Source organism: Mauremys reevesii, linkage group 12 (assembly GCF_016161935.1).
Source record: "Mauremys reevesii isolate NIE-2019 linkage group 12, ASM1616193v1, whole genome shotgun sequence".
NCBI lineage: Eukaryota > Metazoa > Chordata > Testudines > Geoemydidae > Mauremys > Mauremys reevesii.
In genome coordinates this window covers 34,595,709-34,609,298 of record NC_052634.1, presented here as the reverse complement: position 1 = coordinate 34,609,298, position 13,590 = coordinate 34,595,709, and the positions used below count along the sequence as shown (strand labels likewise).

General features: G+C 49.7%; 1 protein-coding gene and 2 non-coding genes across 3 annotated transcripts in view; 1 reads left to right on the top strand and 2 right to left on the bottom strand.

Annotated features, from left to right (window-relative positions):
* LOC120375390 (zinc finger protein 420-like) overlaps positions 1-13,590 on the bottom strand; it is a 141,169-nt gene that overhangs the window by 22,553 nt on the left and 105,026 nt on the right. The window lies entirely within an intron of this gene.
* Positions 6,356-6,427, top strand: TRNAG-UCC. Its single transcript has one exon. It is a non-coding gene; the product is annotated as a tRNA-Gly (tRNA).
* Positions 9,665-9,737, bottom strand: TRNAK-UUU. The gene has a single exon. It is a non-coding gene; the product is annotated as a tRNA-Lys (tRNA).

Here is a 13,590-nt window from a genome sequence, read left to right as displayed (position 1 = left end):
ACTGAGAAACATCAGGAAAGGGAGATACCAGTTACAGACACACTTTCAATGAGTACACTGGAAGTGTATAAATATGCTGAAAATAGCCTCCCCTCAAAACTGGCAGAGCCCCCCTCCGGCACAAGAACCCTCGCCCCTACGGCAGGAGGGAGTGGAAAGGAGTGAGCGGGAGGTAGGAGGCATTTAGGGCAGGGGGTCGGTAAGGAGGCGGCATTCAGGAGAGTCTAGGGAGATGGGGCAGGAAGAAGTACAGTGGGGGCGGGGCTTTGGAGAAGGGGGCGAAGCCAGGATGGGGCACCCACCAGCAAAACCAAAAGTCAGCACCTACGCAAACTGAAGCCTTGAACAAAGGACTGGATGACCCATCCAAGCTGTGGCTGTGTTCCAAACAGACTTTCAAGCCGGCAACTTACCAATACTGCTAAGAAGCTGATATATAGATTTCTGAATGTATCTGACTCCTTTCCCATTTAACAACTTTCTTTCTGTTTCTGGTTCCTTTCTCTTTCTTATCTAAACTTTTAGTTTAGATACTAAAGTATTGTCTGGCATCATGGTATTTTCAGTAAGATCCAAACCCATACTGACTTGGTAACGTGGCTGACCCTTTGGGGTCAAAAGAACATTTTGTTTATGTGTGCAGAGTTTTTAAATAACCTCTCACTGTACCGGACCTAGGTGCTGACTGGGAGTCAGCCTGCCCTGACCTTGGCATTTTCAGTGAAGACTGTCCTAGGCACACCAAGTCACACTAAGCACTGAAGATAAATTAATAGAGTGTTTTTTATGACCAAGTCTTAAGAAATCCACGGAACTCCTTTGTTTTCTTTCATCTGAGCAGGGTTTCCAGTTTCCAAACCTCATCTAATCTCCCAGCTGGAACAAGGGGAAGAGCCATGGGTCCCAGACCTCCAGGGTTCAGAGGAAAGAGAGATCCTGAGAGCTCCCTGCACAGGTGAGGAAACATTAAACCAACTCAGAATCTGTAAGTGCCTGAAGGAAACATCTGGGATGCCCTACAAAGCCCTTGGGAGCTCTCTCAGTTCATTATTGTCTCTAGCAGGGGTCATATCCTCAGGGTACATATAGTTCATGGCTTCCTGTAGATCCTAGCAGACACCAGGCAGTAGCTTCCTCCCTTCCCCCTGTGAATTTGGATGGGATGTGGAGGCTCAATTGTGATCCCCTCCTCTCTCCTGTTTGGGGGAAGAGTTTGGGGGAGTTCAGTTCCTGATTTTTATTTGACCTCCCTTCCACACTTGTTTTGGTTTGGCCTTCCCCTTTCCATCCCTGTCTGAGGTTTCTGTCTCTATCACAGCAGGTGACGCAATGGTAGGTGAGAAAGAGGAGCAGAATTCTCAGCAGGAAAATGTTGAGCAAGTGGATAAACACAGGGAATTATCGCAAAGATCAAAAAGAAATGTGTCGAAGAGTCATGAGCAGGGAAAATCATGCGAGACTCAGCACACACCAGAAAGAGAGCAGGGAAACCAGCCAGGAGAGAAAATGGGTAAATTTATTTCCTGTCGGGGAACTCAGAAGAGCGTCAAGGAAACCACAACACAGCAGGAAATCCTCATGGGAAAGAGGGAAAATACATGCAGTGAGTGTGGGAAAATCTTCACTCGAAGATCAACCCTTTCTGTTCATCAGAGAATCCACACAGGGGAGCGGCCCTATAAATGCCATGAATGTGGAAAATGCTTCACTCTAAGATCAGCCCTTTCTGATCATCAGAGAATCCACACAGGAGAGAGGCCCTATGAATGCAGTGAGTGTGGGAAAAACTTCACTCGCAGCTCAAACCTTATTGCCCATCAAAGAATCCACACTGGGGAGCGGCCCTATAAATGCCGTGAGTGTGGGAAAACCTTCTATTGCCACTCAAACCTTATTGCCCATCAGAGAATCCACACTGGGGAGCAGCCCTGTAAATGCAGTGAGTGTGGGAAATACTTCACTGAGAGCTCAGCCCTTTCTGCACATCAGAGAATCCACATGGGGAAGATGCCCTTCGAATGCCATGAGTGTGGGAAAACCTTCAGTCACAGCTGGCACCTTATTAGGCATCAGACAGTCCACACAGGGGAGAGGCCGTATGAATGCAGTGAGTGTGGGAAAACCTTCAGTCGCAGCTCAAGCCTTATCAGACATCAGACTGTCCACACAGGGGAGAGCCCCTTTGAATGCAGTGAGTGCAGGAAAACCTTCAGTTGCAGCTGGAACCTTATTAGGCATCAGAAAATCCACACATGTAAGAGAACCTATGAAAGCAGTGAGTGTGGGAAAACCTTAGGGCCCAAAGAAATTTTGTCCAACTCCACTTCCTAGTTCAGTGTGTCTCATTACCGTTCCAGAGGATACCAGGGTTAGATTGAGAACAATCATCCTTCACCGTTTGCATCCAAAGAGAGAGTGCTTCATAGGACAGTCCTTCCCTGTGGATCCCAAACTGGCTGCCTGAGTGGGTAACAAGGACTTTCAGGCTGTAGAAATGATGGTAACCAATGAGGCAATAAATGTGTCAAGCTCCAATTTCAGACTTCTGGATACTCACATGTTGAGTCCTGATTCTAAGGTTTTGTGTCTGACGCTCTGGCTACACAATAAAGCTGATGTTGGTGCAGCTGTAGCACTGCTATTACAGATGCTCTCCACCAATGGGAGAAATCTCTTCCCTAGGACTTTTAGTCCAGCCCCTACAAGCAGTGGTGGCTATTTTAGCAGGCAAAGCTCTCCTGCTGATGTAGTGTTATTTCACAGGAGAGGAGGGTTGTGTAACTATCTTTCTCACCAGTGTGTATTTTTCACACCCCTGAGATATAGTTACACCAATAAATGTCTTTAGCGTAGACGAGACAGTTCTCTCTTGTGTTTTATGCATTTACATCACTTCTCCTCTATCTTCTTAATGTGACCTGAGCCCCAGTGTAGACAGTGTTAGGTTGTCAGAAGAATATTTCCAGTGTTTGAAGTGTAGACACAGTCTTAACATCAATTCCAATTTTGACCCATCTCCCTATATGTGAGAAAGTTACTCGTATGGAGGGCTGAGCCAGCTGTCCGATCGCCTGGCTCCTCAACTGTAGCTACAGCTCTTAGTGCCCATGAATGCAAAGACTGAGAGAAATGGAGAGTTCCAGCCATTGTCATTTTAGTATCTTATTGTTCCTCTCTCTGTTTTTTTGTGCCGGCCTTTCTGTTCTATCAGGATGTGACTGTATAGCTCAGTGCATCTGTGACAAAAGCTCATTGGTGCCAATTGGCAAAGGGGTCACTGTTCTTCACAAGCAACTCCTGTGTCAGACCTGACAAACTCCCCACACCTAATACACTGCTTTTATGATATTTATCCAGGAAGCATAGCAGTGAGATCTCTACTGAAAGCTTGTAAATTATTGACATTCCTACTCACTGCGAGAGGTGTGTCCGAGTCATGGTTAAGGAGTAATGTAAGTACATGGAAAATTATGCCCATATGGTATTGTTGTGAAAGTGAGTCACCCCAATCATAGGTCTTGGTGGGGACGGCCCATTCCAGTGGGAGGGAATTGGCACCCGTCCCTTGCTAGCCAGTTATGTGATGTGTTGCTCCATTGTCAGCCTTTGCACCAACCCAGAAAAGCCAATGGAAAACCATCAAAGACAAATTATAGACATTGAAACCCTGTGGAAGTGACAAGGACAATATGAGAATGAGGAGATCGTCCTTTCTGTGAATAAAGACAAAAGACTGATTCAGTTCATAACAGGGTGGAGAAAAACACTCTGGGTCCATTCACCAAGGAGATTCCTAACGACCAGTGCCGCTTCATGAAAGGCAGGGCCGTGGCGCCTAGGGACTAGCAATCAGTGAAATTGACTGAAGTGTGAGGTGAGAATCTACTTAGATAGGAAAGGTAACTATTAAAAAGTGTAGGTTGCATTTTCTGATTTTGTTTAGTTGGTAACAGTTGGTTTCCATCACTCACATTTGTTTGTTTAAATCTGTATCGGTTGTTAAATAAATTTCTGCTTGTTTGATAACTATACTCAAGTGCGGTGTGAGATACAGTAGTCGTGGTCCACAGTAAAACTAGTAACCTGGGATATACCATTGCTTCAGGTAGAGAGAATCTGGGATTTCTCTGAGTATCTGGTGATCCGGGCTGGACCCCAGAGGGGGACACATTGAAGGAACTCAGGGGTTAGGGTGGCTGCTGTAGCTCAGAGGAGGGTCCGTGAGTGCCTGACGGGCTGGGTGAGTTTGGTCACTAGCATCCAGCTGCCAAATGCAAAACTCCCTCTTCCTAGTGGCAGGTGGCAACAAGGAAACTCGCAGCCCTCAGCTCCCTGAGAAGGGTCACAATGTGTCTCTATGTTGATTCACCTGTCAAATTCACACAGGGAAAGCTCCCTATAGCATAACACTCTGCCATATGAAATCATGGAACATGTGCTCTTCACTCTGTGAAAGCATGTAAAGAATCCAAGCGCTGGAGGGTAGGGTTTGGGTCCAGAGTGATCTAGACAAATTGGAGGATTGGGCCAAAAGAAATCTGAGCAGGTTCAACAAGGAGAAGTGCAGAGTCCTGCACTTAGGAAGGAAGAATCCCCTGCACTGCTACAGCCTGGGGACCGACTGGCTAAGCAGCAGTTCTTCAGAAAAGGACCTGGAGATTACAGTGGATGAGAAGCTGGATATGAGTCAACAGCACCCTTGTTGCCAAGAAGGCTAACAGCAGATTGGGCTGCATTAGTAGAAGCATTGCCAGCAGCTTGAGGGAAGTGTGTTCATTTCAAACCTGCAGCTTATTAATTTCATGTGGTGACCCCTCCTAGTTCTTGTGTTATGAGAAGGAGTAAATAATACTCCCTTCCTTGGTCCTTTAAAAGATATTATGTGACCCCCTCCCCCTTGTGTCTCGTGTCCTAGGACCAACGTGGATACAACAACACCGCAAACAACAAGGTTCAAAGTCAATGCACATGGGAGAAGCATCTTGTGTTTCATTCCTTATGTCCTAGTCCCATCGTGTGGCCATTTCCTTTTCTTCCTTTCTGTCAAAAGCTTTCGTGTTTTGCACAGGAACATTATTTCCCCAGGAGAGCCCCAGGAGTGAGGGCTGCATTCCTGTACCAAGCAGTCACTAGAAGGGGCAGACAAAGGCCTTTAGGACGAGGCGTCCGTCACTGTCAAAAAATCATCTCCCTCCTGTGGTTCCGCGGGCGGCAGGAGCAGCCGCAGCTCGGTGGCCCCTGGCAGCACTCCTGGGGTGGCCGGAGCAGCAGCAGGCCCCCTGGGGCTCCCCCCGCCGGGGCAGCAGCTGGAGTGGCAGCAAGTTCGCAGGGCTTCTCTCCTGGTAGCTGGTGCTCATTATCCATCAAGTAAATCAAAACACTTCCACCTGCAAGTGGATTTAGCCCAGGACCCTCAGAGTCAGCAGCTCTTACACCCCCCCACTAAGCTCTCTGGTCAGGTGTCCTAGCGCCGGAAGCCTCCTGTTTAGATCCTAAAATAGCATTTTTGCACCGGGGGGGCTGAAATTTTGGACTGGACATTGTAGCTCCACCGTTATTTTATTGAATTGCTTCAAAACAGCAAGTGTAGAAAGTCCCCTAAGTGCCAGGCTCTCTGCCATGGAAACAGCTGCCCCTGCTCTCCAGGAGTCTGTGCGTTCCACCCAACAAAGCACAAACCTCTGCACTGAAGGGGGGTCAGACAGTGACGGTAACACAAATCTTCCGACTGTTAACCCAAGTCCCTTCCTTTCTTTAACCCAGGATGTGCCAGTGAACTGTTAGCCATGGTGTTACCTTCATCTTAAAATACCCCTCAGGACATTGAACAGAGGACGTGAAACCCCCTCCCCGAAATGGCTCCCTGTTGAGGCGTTGTACCGTACCTGCCCCTGGAGACTGTCTGGTTTTATATCCTTAGAGCTTTTTCTCTTCAAACCCCTTATTCTAATCCCTGGGCCAACCTCCGCATTTCAGAGTTTAGAATTTACTCTCATCACCCTTGTCTGGCACTTTCCATGTGGATTAGACAAAGTGAGTGGGGGAAGCTCCAGAACTAATCAAAACTGATGCTTTGGGTGAGGCCTGAACTCATAACCCCAGCACTGTGCCTCCCTCACTAGCCAGGTGTGCCCCTGTAGGTGCTTCATAGACAAGCTTGGGAAGTAGGGTAGTTACCTGTGTCTGTGATTAACCACTTTGGTGACCTAATTGAGAGGCTGATGGTTCAAACCCAGGTGATGATAGAGGTAGTTTTTTTTTAGTGATGAGACTCCAGTACATTTTAACAGGTAGTAAAACGCCTCAATTCTGGTCTAGCCTCATTGGGCAAGCATAAGTGGTACTTTTGCCAGATGCATTGGTGGTATAGTGGTGAGCATAGCTACCTTCCAAGCAGTTGACCTGGGTTTAATTCCCAGCCAATGCAAGGATATGATGTTTTCGCTGCTGGGAATTGGTTTAATTTCAGTCACATTGTATCAGTTTAGCAATGGAAGGAGAGAATCAATGTCCTGCAGGTCATTAAACACCCAGTGGAGGAAGAAAGGGGCAGGACTATACAATGAGCAGGTGGAGTCATCCTGGTATTACAATGTTTGGTTTATTTTTTATTTTTTTCCCTTTACTTCCCTTTTAGAGTCAGAGCCTTTACGGTCAGACGGGACCAGTGTGATCATCTAGTCTGACCTGCTGCACCTTGCAGGCCAAAAGACCCCACCCACCCACTCCTGTAATAGACCCAGGAGGGGAGGCAGCTCTGCGCACTGCCCCTACCCCAGGCAGCACATGGAGGCCCTCTGCTCCCCTCCCCCCAGTGGGTGTGCAGAGATGTGCCAGCAGCATTGAGGTGGCTCCCTGCCCACTCTGCCTCCATCCCTCCGCGCCACTCCCAGAAATGGCCGGCATGTCCCAGCATCCCCTGGCGTGGGGGGAGTGTCTCCATGCGCTGCCCCTGCCCCAAGTACCAACTCTGCAGCTCCCATTGGCCAGGAACTGCAGCCAATGGGAGCTCTGGGGGCAGCGCCTGCAGGCAGCAGCGCATGGAGACCCCTTGGCCCCGCCCACCTAGGAGCTGCTGCCGCAGGGTTGTGTGTACCAGTCACTTTGGGAGCTGCAGTGCCCGGGGTAAGCGCCACCCTTCCTGCACCCCAAACCCCTCTCCCAGCGCAGAGCCAGCACCGCGCACCCAAATTTCCTCCCAGAGCTTTGCTTGTCTTCTTTTCACCCAAAACCATCCTTCTTCTCCGGGGATGCAAGTAGCCATCCCTGGGAAGCCAAGAGGCAGGCACAAGATTCTGCCTCCCAGCAGCCAACCGCACCTCCCCAGGCTTTGCAGAACGAATGGTGGTGCTCTACTAACCCCACTTAGCCGCACTGAGGCGCTTAGCTTCTGCCCTGCCTTCCTCAGCTCGACTTTCCTCTTTTGCCCCATTCCTGCCTCACTTCCTCCTTTGGCAAGTCACACAAAGGAGGCCAGCAGGAAGAACCGGCTGCCGTAGGCCAACCTCCAAGGGCAGAGGAGACCAAGCCACGAGGCTTCAAAAGGTGACTGGCCCAGATCCTCTAGCTTTCCCCTGCTGATGCCAAGGCTTTTTCTCAGCTCATTTCATCACCCTCTGTCCTGCAGGGGTTGAGTTTATCACAGGTGTTACCCAAAATTGGGTCAGTTAGTAAGTGTAGGGAGGACTAATGACCCACCAGAGTTTGGCAGAAAGCAGCACATTTGTTATAATGACAGCTAAGCTCAAAAGAAGAAGCGGGGGGCGGTGGGGGTGTCACACTCACACTCGCATATTCACGCTCCCAGGACAGGCACAGCAGTGAAGATGTCAGGATTCGGCAAGGTAAGTGTCCCACAGCGCAGCTATGGACGGTGCGATGAAGGTAAGTCTTCCTGAGGCACAATGAAATACAACGCAGAGAACCACTGGCCAGGCGGTCCGGGCAAAGGGCATTCACTGGAGGTACAAGCTTGTGAGTGCTCTCCTGAGCACAGGGCCTCTCCCCCTTTTAAGGGCCTGCATCTCATGGCCTGTGACTAGAGATGACTTGGCTGCATCTGGTTGGTCACACTCCACCTTGGGCAGTGTCCATGCTCTGGGTGTGTGAGTGCTGCCTAATTAGAGTCCCAGACACCTTGTCTACCTGGAAGCTCTTCTGCTCTTCAACCAGCCCATTCATCCCACGAGCATTCCAGGAGGGAGCGGGATGGGGAAAACCACTTCAGAGGCATTCAGAGAGGGAGAGGAGACAAAAGTGGGGGTGGGAGAAGTATAACAGACCTTTTGAGCATAGAAATCACTGCTGCTCCTACAACAGCAGGGACAGGCCAGGAGGAGCTGGGAAAAGTAAGCCAGCATATTTCTGCCTGGTTTTAAACCAAGGACCTTTTGTGCGTTAGGCAAACATGATAACCACTACACTACAGAAACATTGTTGCAATGCTCTGCCCCTTCCTTCATAAGGACATAAGAATGGCCACACTGGGTCAGACCAAAGGTCCATCCAACCCCACATCCTATCTGCCAACAGTGGCCAATGCCAGGTGCTCCATACGGAGTGAACCTAACAGGCAATGATCAAGTGATCTCTCTCCTGCCATCCATCTCCAGCCTGTGACAAACAGAGGCTAGGGATACCATTCCTTACCCATCCTGGCTAATAGCCATTCATGGACTTAACCTCCATTAATTTATCTGCAAAAAGAACAAGGAGTACTTGTGGCACCTTAGAAACTAACAAATTTATTTGAGCATAAGCTTTCGTGGGCTAAAACCAACTTCATTGGATGCATGCAGTGGAAAATACAGCAGAAAGATATATATATAGATATAGATATAGATATAGATATATATTACACACAGAACATGAAAAATTGGGTGTTGCCATACACACTATAATGAGAGTGATCAGTTAAGGCGAGCTATTATCAGCAGGAGGAAAAACCCTTTTGTAGTGGCTTTCATGGCCTTTGAGAAAGCAAGACAGAGCCTTGGAAGACCCAGCAGGATTTGTGGCACAGGAATTGGTCTCAGATTCCACTGAGACTTCACCTCAGATTGCAGGATTCAAAGTCCTGAGTGCTGGCCCTTACACCATGGGACCAGCACAGCACCTGTTGATTACTGTAGACTTCCAGCAGGGACGACTCTGTGGGCAGGGGCAGCTCTAGGCATTTTGCCGCCCCAAGCACAGCAGGCAGGTTGCCTTCGGCAGCAGCCTGCGGGAGGTCCGCCGAAGTCGCAGGACCAGTGGACCCTTTGCAGGCATGCCACCGAAGGCAGCCTGCCTGCCACCCTCGCGGTGACCGGCAGAGCACCCCCCGCGGCTTGCTATCCCAAGCATGCGCTTGGCGTGCTGGGGCCTGGAGCCGCCCCTGTCTGTGGTGACAATTTTTTCTGGCAGGGAGGACTCAATGGGAACATGCCTCTCTGGCCAGCCCTGCATTTGCTCAAAAAGTCAGCACCCAGCACTTTGCTGCAGGCCCAGAGGCCTTTCTTCCTCCAGACTGTGAGGCCAGTGGACAGGTGAGGCAGTAGCACCTTCAGTCCCAGGCAGTAAAGGGCCCTTCCTAGGAAAGGCCATGTCCTGAAAAGGAAAAACTAGAGTCAAGGAAAGTCCTTCTGAAACTCTTCAGGTGTGTCATAGGGGGAAAGTGTTTCTTTGCCTGACCAGGGACTTGAACCCTGGACCCTCAGATTAAAAGTCTGAAGCTCTACCAACTGAGCTAGCCAGGCTCACATGTGAAAATTTGGCAAATTTTGTACAGAACAGAAACTAGTCAAGAAAAATGAGGGCAGGAAACAATACAGAAAACCTGCTACTCTCGCTCTCTCAGCAATCCTAGCCCCAGCCTGCTCCTCCATCTGGTGCCTTGAGGCCATATTCTTTTTTTCGTTAAATATCAAATCCAGGAGAAAACACAGTTGTACAAAACAAAACGAAATCACAAACAGAAATGTCATTGGAAATACAGAAATAAAAAAGGAAAATGCAGTTCCCATCACTTTATCATGTCTGGGCCATTCCTGTATCGAGAGCACCCGCGAAGGTCCCTGTGTGCTTACGAGAAACCTGGAGGAACTCATCCCACAGCCTGAACATGAAACTCAACTGCTCCCAGGTGCCGCAGTAAAACCCTTTCCCTGCTGTGACGTTGCACTCCATAGGATTTTATGAAAATATGCTAATGAGTGTGAATATAAAGTGACTGGACTATGCTTCATGCAAAAGGTCTCTTGTAAGGTATCATTACAAAGCTTATAATCTACTGTGTGTGTTCATCCTATTTGTATGAACTGATCATTCTTGGATCTGAAATTAGAAATATGAACTATAACGCTGAGGTCCTGTTGTAATGATGCAAATTGTGGGCCATTAATAGTGGTTTGGACTCTTGATGGCTCCCATTGACCAGGACAATAGACTATAGATGGCTCTGTCCTGCACCATTTAATTTGGTCTTATTAAAATGTAACTAGCATGTTACACTTGTGTTTTTAAAGGTGGCTTCCCCAAGCAATCCCAAGTTGTTCTTCCCACAGCTGCACACTCTCCTCCACCCCAACCCCCTGACTGAGCCCAGACCCTGCACCCAAACTCTCTCCCAGAGCCCAGCCCCTCTCCCTCCCTCAGCAAACTCCACCCCAGAGCCTTAGGCAGGTGTGTGTGGGGTGTGGGGCAGGACTTGGTCCCATTCTGGGCACCACCAAATATTATACAAACCTGCCGCCCCTGTCCAGCCCAACCTTCTGCTGATGCACCTCAGCCCACACCCGTGCAGGGTTTGAAGCTTCCGTTGCTTAAATTCCAGGACACCGAGGGATTTCAGCTCCCCTTTGCCCAGCGGGAACCTTCACCCCACTCCCAACCAGGTTCTTGGTCATGGGATCACTGTAGGGGGGCTGGGTCCCGCTGTGTCTTTTCTCTCTCTAGGACAGGCCAGGGTGCAATAACCGGGGCATCTGAGCACCCAGGACCTTCTGTGGGGCTGCCATGCCCCTTCCCCTTCTGTGGTCTCATCTGTCATTGACTCCAGCCTTTTTTCTATCCATCATCAGCACCATCCCAAGCAAGCTGCACTTGCCTCAAAAAGACAAAGAGTCCTGTGGCACCTTACAGACTAACAGACGTATTGGAGCATGAGCTTTCGTGGGTGAATCCCCACTTCGTCAGATGAATGTAATGGAAATTTCCAGGGGCAGGTATAAATATGCAGGTAAGACTCAGTCTAGAGATAAGGAGGTTAGTTCAATCAGGGAGGATGAGGCCCCCTTCTAGCAGTTGAGGTGTGAGCACCAAGGGAGGAGAAACTGCTTTTGTAGTTGGCTAGCCAGGCACAGAATTTCCTCTCCATTCATCTGACCAAGTGGGGATTCACCCACGAAAGCTTATGCTTCTGTACGTCTGTTAGTCTATAAGGTGCCACAGGACTCTGTTGCTTTTTACAGATCCAGACTAACACAGCTGCCCCTGTGATACTCAAAAAGACAGTGTCCCCTGCTGGGTGTACATCACTGACCTCTCTCCTGTCTGAGCACTGACTGCCCCTGTGTTTCCTGGCCTCTCAGTCTGTGCAGATGGGACCTTTCCCTCCAGCACTGGAGGATTCAACTCCACCAGAGAGGTCCTTTGGGGCCATCTGCCTGTCCCAAGTCAGGGTAAAGGAGGAGGGTTGGGCGTGGGGCTAGCAACTCCACCCTGTAAAAATCAGCTTGCTACAGAAACGCCAACAATAGAGTTAACAGAGACTTTTAGCCTGGAAAAAGAAGGGTCTTCAACTCGAAGATGCATGACGCTGGGTGGTGAAAGCCACAAGGAAGCCACTAAGCCGATCACCCTTCTTACAACCAGGAGGATTACCATCGGCACATGGAATGTGAGGACCATGTACGAGTCAGGAAAGACGGCGCAGGTTGCAGCAGAGATGAAGAGCAACAACCTGACCTTACTAGGCATTAGCGAGACAAGATGGACGCAAGCTGGACAGAGACAACTGTTGACAGCAAGCAGCCAACCAACATCACCAGACAGGCACTGCAGTGGAACCCCCAAGGCAAGCGGAAAAGAGGCCGCCCAAGAAATACCTGGCGACGCGACCTTCAGGTTGATAGCAAAAAAATGGGCTATACCTGGAACCAGCTAGAGCGAATGGCCCAGGATAGAAGACTATGGAGATCTGTGGTTGGTGGCCCATACCCCAGTTGGGGTGACGGGCATGAATGAATGAATGACTGGAGGATTCACCCTTCTCATCTATCCTTGTCCCAAGCAGCACAGCGGGTGGGAATCTTACATGTACCAAGGTGACTTAGGAGCAGAAACCCCCTCAGACCTTCCATGCAATTGGCACTTGCCCCTCACTGAGTAGGATTGAAACTCCTGCAGGGAGACTGCTGGGCCACATCCCCTCTAGGCATGAGCAAAGCAGCAGGGTGAAGAAAGGAACCTGGGGATTGAACCCAGGACCATCATACATGCAAAGCATGTGCTCTACCACAGAGCTACATCCCTAAACGGGTTGCAGGTTACACTCAGAGCTGTCCTATTCCCAGAGCATCCAGTGGCCTAACAGCAGCATGGGGGACACATTCCCTGCTCTGACGGCCAAACCTGCGGTCCTGAAGGCTTCTGGTTCTTAGGGTCACTTTGCAGCAGGGCCAGATTCGATGTGTGGGGCAGAGAGAGTGGGTGCCCTGGGCTCAGGGCGCAGTGATACACTCAGCCCTCTCCCCCGCATTGGGTGGGGGGTGCTACCACCCCCTGCTGGAAGATAATGGGAGGGGAGGGGCTGCTGGTGGCAGCAGTGCTGTGGGAAGCTCCAGGTATTTCTAGGATCTGCTATTTCCATCTGCTTGTGAAGTCCAGCTTTCCCCAGCACATTCACTGTGGTGCAATTGGGTCACTGTTTCCATGGCTGAACAGCAAAGAATCACTCCCAGTTTCCCTTCTATCAGCAGCAGGATTAGCCTGTGTCAGTGGTTAATGAGGTGGATCTAGTTGTAGATTGTTATTCATTCCCCACCTTGACAATTCACACCGTCCCTTTCCCATGCAGATTCCCAGCACCTCGGTGATCCTGGTAGCGGGTGTTGGGGCCTGAGACTTTCACGGTTCTTTCCCCCTCCACCTGCAGTGAACTAAGCTTTTTCCCCATCCTAGACCATCCATGAAATAACAACAGGGGCATAAAGAAAGAGGGGAGGGAACATCTCACGGCCAGGGCTGGATGTGCCCAGGGCCCCCTGCTTGTCCATTGTTTCCATGGAATTTGGCCCCCTGCTTTGCACAAGGGACAGAGAAAGATCTCGCTGTTCCTGTGTCTGTGCAAGGAAAATTGTGCTTCCCTAGGAAAGAGAGGCGGGAAATGGCCCCATGGTGAGACAATAGCCTCAGGATTAAGACCTAAGGACTCAGGCTGAGAACTGATATAATTCCACTCATCTGGGATTTAACAAATTGTCTTCCATGGAGCAGGGCCAGATCCAGTGTTTTTGCCACCCCAAGTGGAAAAAAAATAAAAAAGCTGCAATCAACTGCAGCTCTACGTCTGCTGCTTTTGGCCTCCAGTCCTTCCCTCTGAGAGAGATG